Below are 10018 nucleotides of genomic sequence, written 5' to 3' on the forward strand. Positions count from 1 at the left end.
TTCCAACTAGAAACGATAAATGAAGCTACGTTGTGGGTATGAAGTGGATAACTTTGTATGATATCGGAGAGCTAAAATATAGAAGTAGGTGCTGTTATAATAAAGTTAGAATATATTACTAAATATTATAAATAGCGAGTGTGTAATAATGGTGGATCGGTGTGCGGAATTGTCCTAGGCAATTGTTAACAAGACCGGTAATCACTATTGTAGTTTCATATGAGGGAGAGGCATAAGCTAACATACTTTCTCTACTTGGATCATATGCACTTATGATTGGAACTCTAGCAAGCATCCGCAACTATTAAAGATCATTAAGGTAAAACCCAACCATAGCATTAAAGCATCAAGTCCTCTTTATCCCATACACAACAACCCCCTTACTCGGGTTTGTGATTCAGTCACTCACGCAACCCACTATAAGCGAATCATAAATATATTGCAACACCCTACAGCGGGAATCCCTCACGCTTGCGCAACATGGAGGGCACCATAGGACAACACCAAAGTAAAACATACAACTCATACCAATCTAGATCATCAATCAAGCCAAAGACAAAGGATATCTACTCAAAACATCACATGATGGCAACACATCATTGGATCATAATATGTGGCATAAAGCACCATGTTCAAGTAGGGATTACAGCGGGGTGCGGGAGAGTGGACTGCTTTAAAGAGATGAGGATGGTGATGATGATGTTGATGAAGACGATCACCACGGCGAGGATTCCCCTCCCGATGGCACTCCGGTGCCACCGAGAGAGAGGAGGAGAGGTTCTCCCCCTTGTGCTTACTCCTCCATGGCCTCCCCCATGGATGGGAGAGGTTCCCCCTCTGGTCCTTGGCCTTCATGGTGATGATGGCCCCTCCGGGATCCTCCTCCATGCCCTCCGGTGATGATTGCTGGAGAACGTTGCAGAAAACAAAAATTTTCCTACGGTTTCACCAAGATCCATCTATGAGTTCATCTAGCAACAAGTGATCGGATTGCATCTACATACCTTTGCAGATCACGCGCGGAAGTGTTCAAAGAACGGGGATGAGGAAGTCGTACTCGACGTGATCCAAATCACCGGAGATCCTAGCGCCGAACGGACGGCACCTCCGCGTTCAACACACGTACGGTCAGTGTGACGTCTCCTCCTTCTTGATCCAGCAAGGGGAAGGAGAGGTTGATGAAGATCCAGCAGCACGACGGCGTGGTGGTGGATGCAGCAGTCACCGCAGCAGGGCTTCGCCGTTCTCTACGGAGGAGGAGGAGGTGTTGGAGGGAAGAGGGAGGCGCCAGGGGCATGGGTGCAGATGCCCTCCCTCCCCCCTCTATATATAGGGTTCCCAGGGGGGCGCCGGCCCTGGAGATCCAATCTCCCAAGGGGGCGGCGTCCAAGGGGGATGGAGTGCCCCCCAAGGCAAGTGGGGCGCCCCCCACCCTAGGGTTCCCAACCCTAGGCGCAGGGGGAAGGCCCAAGGGGGGTGCACCAGCCCACTAGGGGCTGGTTCCCCTCCCACTTCAGCCCATGGGGCCCTCCGGGATAGGTGGCCCCACCCGGTGAACCCCCGGGACCCTTCCGGTGGTCCCAGTACAATACCGGTGACCCCGAAACTTGTCCCGATGGCCGAAATAGCACTTTCTATATATAATTCTTTACCTCCGGACCATTCCGGAGCTCCTCGTGACATCCGGGATCTCATCCGGGACTCCGAACAACTTTCGGGTTACTGCATATACATATCTCTACAACCCTAGCGTCACCGAACCTTAAGTGTGTAGACCCTACGGGTTCGGGAGACATGTTGACATGACCGAGACGGCTCTCCGGTCAATAACCAATAGCGGGATCTGGATACCCATGTTGGCTCCCACATGCTCCTCGATGATCTCATCGGATGAACCACGATGTCAAGGATTCACGCAACCCCGTATACAATTCCCTTTGTCAATCGGTACGTTACTTGCACGAGATTCGATCGTCGGTATCTCAATACCTCGTTCAATCTCGTTACCGGCAAGTCACTTTACTCGTACCGTAATGCATGATCCCATGACCAGACACTTGGTCACTTTGAGCTCATTATGATGATGCATTACCGAGTGGGCCCAGAGATACCTCTCCGTCATACGGAGTGACAAATCCCAGTCTTGATCTGTGTCAACCCAACAGACACTTTCGGAGATACCCGTAGTATACCTTTATAGTCACCCAGTTAAGTTGTGACGTTTGGTAGACCCAAAGCACTCCTACGGTATCCGGGAGTTACACGATCTCATGGTCTAAGGAAAAGATACTTGACACTGGAAAAACTCTAGCAAACGAACTATACGATCTTGTGCTATGTTTAGGATTGGGTCTTGTCCATCACATCATTCTCCTAATGATGTGATATCGTCATCAATGACATCATATGTCCATAGTCAAGAAACCATGACTATCTGTTGATCAACGAGCTAGTCAACTAGAGGCTTACTAGGGACATGTTGGTGCCTATGTATTCACACATGTATTACGATTTCCGGATAACACAATTATAGCATGAATAAAAGACAATTATCATGAACAAGGAAATATAATAATAATCCTTTTATTATTGCCTCTAGGGCATATTTCCAACAGTCTCCCACTTGCACTAGAGTCAATAATCTAGTTACATTGTGATGAATCGAACACCCATGGAATTCTGGTGTTGATCATGTTTTGTTCTAGGGAGAGGTTTAGTCAACGGATCTGCTACATTCAGGTCTGTATGCACTTTACAAATATCTATGTCTCCATCTTGAACATTTTCACGAATGGAGTTGAAGCGACGCTTGATGTGCCTGGTCTTCTTGTGAAACCTGGGCTCCTTGGCAAGTGCAATAGCTCCAGTGTTGTCACAGAAGAGTTTGATCGGCCCCGACGCATTTGGTATGACTCCTAGGTCGGTGATGAACTCCTTCACCCAAATTGCTTCATGCGCTGCCTCCGAGGCTGCCATGTACTCCGCTTCACATGTAGATCCCGCCACGACGCTCTGCTTGCAACCGCACCAGCTTACTGCCCCACCATTCAAAATATACACATATCCGGTTTGTGACTTAGAGTCATCCAGATCTGTGTCGAAGCCAGCATCGACGTAACCCTTTACGATGAGCTCTTTGTCACCTCCATAAACGAGAACCATTTCCTTAGTCCTTTTCAGGTACTTCAGGATATTCTTGACCACTGTCTAGTGTTCCTTGCCGGGATTACTTTGGTACCTACCTACCAAACTTACGGCAAGGTTTACATCGGGTCTGGTACACAGCATGGCATACATAATAGAACCTATGGCTGAGGCATAGGGGATAACACTCATCTCTTCTATATCTTCTGCCGTGGTCGGACATTGAGCTGAGCTCAATCTCACACCTTGCAACACAGGCAAGAACCCCTTCTTAGACTGATCCATATTGAACTTCTTCAATATCTTATCAAGGTATGTGCTTTGTGAAAGACCTATGAGGCGTCTTGATCTATCTCTATAGATCTTGATGCCTAATATATAAGCAGCTTCTCCAAGGTCCTTCATTGAAAAGCTCTTATTCAAGTAGGCCTTAATGCTGTCCAAAAGCTCTATATCATTTCCCATCAAAAGAATGTCATCTACATATAATATAAGAAATGCTACAGAGCTCCCACTCACTTTCTTGTAAACGCAGGCTTCTTCATAAGTCTGCATAAACCCAAACGCTTTGATCATCTCATCAAAGCGAATGTTCCAACTCCGAGATGCTTGCACCAGCCCATAAATCGAGCGTTGGAGCTTGCACACCTTGTCAGCATTCTTAGGATCGACAAAACCTTCCGGCTGCACCATATACAATTATTCCTTAAGGAAACCATTAAGGAATGCCGTTTTGACGTCCATTTGCCATATCTCATAATCATAGAATGCGACAATTGCTAACATGATTCGGACGGACTTCAGCTTCGCTACCGGTGAGAAAGTCTCATCGTAGTCAACCCCTTGAACTTGTCGATAACCCTTAGCGACAAGCCGAGCTCTATAGATGGTCACATTACCATCCGCGTCTGTCTTCTTCTTAAAGATCCATTTATTTTCTATGGCTCGCCGCTCAACGAGCAAGTCAGTCAAAGTCCATACTTCGTTTTCATACATGGATCCTATCTCGGATTTCATGGCTTCCAGCCATTTGTCGGAATCCTGGCCCGCCATCGCTTCTTCATAGTTCGGAGGTTCACCATTGTCTAACAACATGATTTCCAAGATAGGGTTGCCGTACCACTCTGGTGCGGAACGTGTCCTTGTGGACCTACGAATTTCAGTAGGAGCTTGATCAGAAGTATCTTGATCATCATTATTAACCTTCTCTCTAGTCGGTGCAGGCACCTCAGGAACATTTTCTTGAGTTGCGCCACTTTCCGGTTCAAGAGGTAATACTTCATCAAGTTCTACTTTCCTCCCACTTACTTCTTTCGAGAGAAACTCCTTCTCTAGAAAGGATCCATTCTTGGCAACAAAGATCTTGCCTTCGGATCTGAGGTAGAAGGTATACCCAATAGTTTCTTTAGGGTATCCTATGAAGACACATTTTTCTGACTTGGGTTCGAGCTTTTCAGGTTGAAGTTTCTTGACATAAGCATCGCATCCCCAAACTTTTAGAAACGACAGCTTAGGTTTCTTCCCAAACCATTATTCATACGGTGTCGTCTCAACGGATTTCGACGGAGCCCTATTTAAAGTGAATGCGGCAGTCTCTAAAGCATAGCCCCAAAAAGATAGCGGTAAATCGGTAAGAGACATCATAGATCGCACCATATCTAACAGAGTGCGATTACAATGTTCGGACACACCATTACGCTGAGGTGTTCCAGGAGGCGTGAGTTGTGAAACTATTCCACATTTTCTTAAGTGTGTGCCAAATTCGTGACTCAAGTATTCTCCTCCACGATCTGATCGTAGGAACTTGATTTTCCTGTCACCTTCATTTTCAACCTCACTCTGAAATTCCTTGAACTTTTCAAAGGTCTCAGACTAGTGTTTCATTAAATAGATATACCCATATCTACTCAAGTCATCAGTGAGGGTGAGAACATAATGATAGCCACCGCGAGCCTCAACACTCATTGGACTGCACACATCAGTATGTATGATTTCCAATAAGTTGGTTGCTCGCTCCATTGTTCCTGAGAACGGAGTCTTGGTCATTTTACCCATGAGGCATGGTTCGCACGTGTCAAATGTTTCGTAATCAAGAGACTCTAAAAGTCCATCTGCATGGAGCTTCTTCATGTGTTTGACACCTATGTGACCAAGGCGGCAGTGCCACAAGTATGTGGGACTATCATTATCAACCTTACATCTTTTGGTACTCACACTATGAATATGTGTAGCATTACGCTCGAGATTCATTAAGAATAAACCATTCACCATCGGAGCATGACCATAAAACATATCTCTCATATAAATAGAACAACCATTATTCTCGGATTTAAATGAGTAGCCATCTCGTATTAAACGAGATCCTGATACAATGTTCATGCTCAAAGCTGGTACTAAATAACAATTATTGAGGTTTAAAACTAATCCCGTAGGTAAATGTAGAGGTAGCGTGCCGATGGCGATCACATCGACCTTGGAACCATTCCTGACGCGCATCATCACCTCGTTCTTCGCCAGTCTCTGCTAATTCAGCAGCTCCTGCTTTGAGTTACAAATGTGAGCAACTGCACCGGTATCAAATACCCAGGAGCTACTACAAGTACTGGTAAGGTACACATCAATTACATGTATATCACATATACCTTACGTTTTGCCAGCCTTCTTGTCCGCTAAGTATTTGGGGCAGTTCCGCTTCCAGTGACCACTTTGCTTGCAATAAAAGCACTCAGTCTCGGGCTTGGGTCCATTCTTTGGCTTCTTCCCGGCAGCTTGCTTGCCGGGCGCAGCAACTCCCTTGCCGTCCTTCTTGAAGTTTTTCTTACCCTTGCCTTTCTTGAACTTAGTGGTTTTATTCACCATCAACACTTGATGTTCCTTTTTGACTTCTACCTCTGCTGATTTCAGCATTGCAAATACTTCAAGAATGGTCTTTTCCATCCCCTGCATATTGAAGTTCATCACAAAGCTCTTGTAGCTCGGTGGAAGCGACTGAAGGATTCTGTCAATGACCGCGTCATCCGGGAGATTAACTCCCAGCTAATTCAAGCGGTTATGTAACCCTGACATAGTGAGTATGTGCTCACTGACAGAACTATTTTCCTCCATCTTATAGCTGAAGAACTTGTCGGAGACTTCATATCTCTCGACCCGGGCATGAGCTTGAAAAACCATTTTCAGCTCTTCGAACATCTCATATGCTCCGTGTCTCACAAAACGCTTTTGGAGCCCCGGCTCTAAGCTGTAAAGCATGCCGCACTGAACGAGGGAGTAGTCATCGGTACGTGCCTGCCAAGCGTTCATAACGTCTTGTTCTGCAGGGAGAACAGGTGCTTCACCTAGCGGTGCTTGTAGGACATAATCTTTCTTGGCAGCTATGAGGATGATCCTCAGGTTCTGGACCCAGTCCGTATAGTTGTTGCCATCGTCTTTCAGCTTGGTTTTCTCTAGGAACGCGTTGAAATTGAGGACAATGTTGGCCATTTGATCTACAATACATGTTGTAAAGATTTTAGACTAAGTTCATGATAATTAAGTTCATCTAATCAAATTATTCAATGAACTCCCACTTAGATAGACATCCCTCCAGTCATCTAAGTATAACATGATCCGAGTTAACTAGGCCGTGTCCGATCATCACGTGAGACGGACTAGTCAACATCGGTGAGCATCTTCATGTTGATCGTATCTTCTATACGACTCATGCTCGACCTTTCGGTCTTCTGTGTTCTGAGGCCATGTCTGTACATGCTAGGCTCGTCAAGTCAACCTAAGTGTTTGCATGTGTAAATCTGTCTTACACCCGTTGTATGTGAACGTTGGAATCTATCACACCCGATCATCACGTGGTGCTTCGAAACAACGAACTGTTGCAACAGTGCATAGTTAGGGGAACACTTTCTTGAAATTATTATGAGGGATCATCTTATTTACTACCGTCGTTCTAAGTAAACAAGATGCAAAAACATGATAAACATCACATGCAATCAAATAATAATAGTGTCATGATATGGCCAATATCACATAGCTCCTTTGATCTCCATCTTGGGGCTCCATGATCATCTTGTCACCGGCTTGACACCATGATCTCCATCATCATGATCTCCATCATCGTGTCTCCATGAAGTTGCTCGCCAACTATTACTTCTACTACTATGGACAACACGTTTAACAATAAAGTAAAGTAATTTACATGGTGTTTCTCAATGACACGCAGGTCATACAAAAAATAAAGACAACTCCTATGGCTCCTGCCGGTTGTCATACTCATCGACATGTAAGTCATGATTCCTATTACAATAGCATGAATATCTCATATATCACATATATATCATTCATCATTCATCACAACTTTGGCCATATCACATCACAAAACACTTGCTGCAAAAACAAGTTAGACGTCTTCTAATTGTTGTTGCAAGTTTTACGTGGCTGCAATAGGGTTCTAGCAAGAACGTTTTCTTACCTACGTGAAAGCCACAACATGATTTGTCAACTTATATTTACCCTTCATAAGGACCCTTTTCATCGAATCCGCTCCAACTAAAGTCGGAGAGACAGACACCCGCCAGCCACCTTATGCAACTAGTGCATGTTAGTCGGTGGAACCGGTCTCACGTAAGCGTACGTGTAAGGTTGGTCCGGGCCGCTTCATCCCACAATACCGTTGAAGCAAAATAAGACTAGTAGCGGCAAGAAAGTTGACAACATCTACGCCCACAACAAATTGTGTTCTACTCGTGCAAAAAGAACTACGCATAGACCTAGCTCATGATGCCACTGTTGGAGAACGTTGCAGAAAACAAAAAATTTCCTACGGTTTCACCAAGATCCATCTATGAGTTCATCTAGCAACGAGTGATCGGATTGCATCTACATACCTTTGTAGATCACGCGCAGAACCGTTCAAAGAACGGGGATGAGGAAGTCGTACTCGACGTGATCCAAATCACCGGAGATCCTAGCGCCGAACGGACAGCACCTCCGCGTTCAACACACGTACGGTCAGCGTGACGTCTCCTCCTTCTTGATCCAGCAAGGGGAAGGAGAGGTTGATGAAGATCCAGCAGCACGACGGCGTGGTGGTGGATGCAGCAGTCACCGCAGCAGGGCTTCGCCGTTCTCTACGGAGGAGGAGGAGGTGTTGGAGGGGAGAGGGAGGCGCCAGGGGCATGGGTGCGGCTGCCCTCCCTCCCCCCTCTATATATAGGGTCTCCAGGGGGGGCGCCAGCCCTAGAGATCCAATCTCCCGAGGGGGCGGCGGCCAAGGGGGGTGGAGTGCCCCCCAAGGCAAGTGGGGCGCCCCCCACCCTAGGGTTCCCAACCCTAGGCGCAGGGGGAAGGCCCAAGGGGGGCGCACCAGCCCACTAGGGGATGGTTCCCCTCCCACTTCAGCCCATGGGGCCCTCCGGGATAGGTGGCCCCACCCGGTGGACCCCCGGGACCCTTCCGGTGGTCCCGGTACAATACTGGTGACCCCGAAACTTGTCCCGATGGCCGAAATAGCACTTCCTATATATAATTCTTTACCTCCGGAAAATTCCGGAACTCCTCATGACGTCTGGGATCTCATCCGGGACTTCGAACAACTTTTGGGTTACTTCATATACATATCTCTACAACCCTAGCGTCACCGAACCTTAAGTGTGTAGACCCTACGGGTTCGGGAGACATGTAGACATGACCGAGACGGCTCTCCGGTCAATAACCAACAGCGGGATCTGGATACCCATGTTGGCTCCCACATGCTCCTCGATGATCTCATAGGATGAACCACGATGTCGAGGATTCACGCAACCCCGTATACAATTCCCTTTGTCAATCGGTACGTTACTTGCCCGAGATTTGATTGTCGGTATCTCAATACCTCGTTCAATCTCGTTACCGGCAAGTCACTTTACTCGTACCGTAATGCACGATCCCATGACTAGACACTTGGTCACTTTGAGCTCATTATGATGATGCATTACCGAGTGGGCCCAGAGATACCTCTCCGTCATACGGAGTGACAAATCCCAGTCTTGATCCGTGTCAACCCAACAGACACTTTTGGAGATACCCGTAGTATACCTTTATAGTCACCCAGATACGTTGTGACGTTTGGTACACCCAAAGCACTCCTACGGTATCCGGGAGTTACACGATCTCATGGTCTAAGGAAAAGATACTTGACACTGGAAAAACTCTAGCAAACGAACTATACGATCTTGTGCTATGTTTAGGATTGGGTCTTGTCCATCACATCATTCTCCTAATGATGTGATCTCGTCATCAATGACATCATATGTCCATAGTCAGGAAACCATGACTATCTGTTGATCAACGAGCTAGTCAACTAGAGGCTCACTAGGGACATGTTGGTGTCTATGTATCCACACATGTATTACGATTTCCAGATAACACAATTATAGCATGAATAAAAGACAATTATCATGAACAAGGAAATATAATAATAATCCTTTTATTATTGCCTCTAGGGCATATTTCCAACAATGATGGCCCCCTCCGGCAGGGTGCCAGAGAGGGCCTAGATTGGTTTTCGGTGGCTACGGAGGCTTCTGGCGGCGGAACTCCCGATCTAGGTTAATTTTCCGAGGTTTCTGTATTTATAGGAATTTTTGGCGTCGGTCTCATGTCAAGGAGGTGTCCGAGGCGTCCACGAGGCAGGCCCACGCGCCTCGGGGGGGGGGGGGCGCCTCCACCCTCGTGGATGCCCCGGGACTCTCCTGGCCCAACTCTTTTACTCCAGGGTCTTCTTTTGGTCCATAAAAAATCATGAAAAATTGGCACGTCAATTGGACTCCGTTTGATATTCCTTTTCTATAAAACTCAAAAACAAGGAAAAACAGAAACTGGCACTGGGCACTAGGTTAATAGG

This window comes from Triticum dicoccoides, chromosome 7A (genome assembly GCF_002162155.2).
Source record: "Triticum dicoccoides isolate Atlit2015 ecotype Zavitan chromosome 7A, WEW_v2.0, whole genome shotgun sequence".
NCBI classification, from domain to species: Eukaryota; Viridiplantae; Streptophyta; class Magnoliopsida; order Poales; family Poaceae; genus Triticum; species Triticum dicoccoides.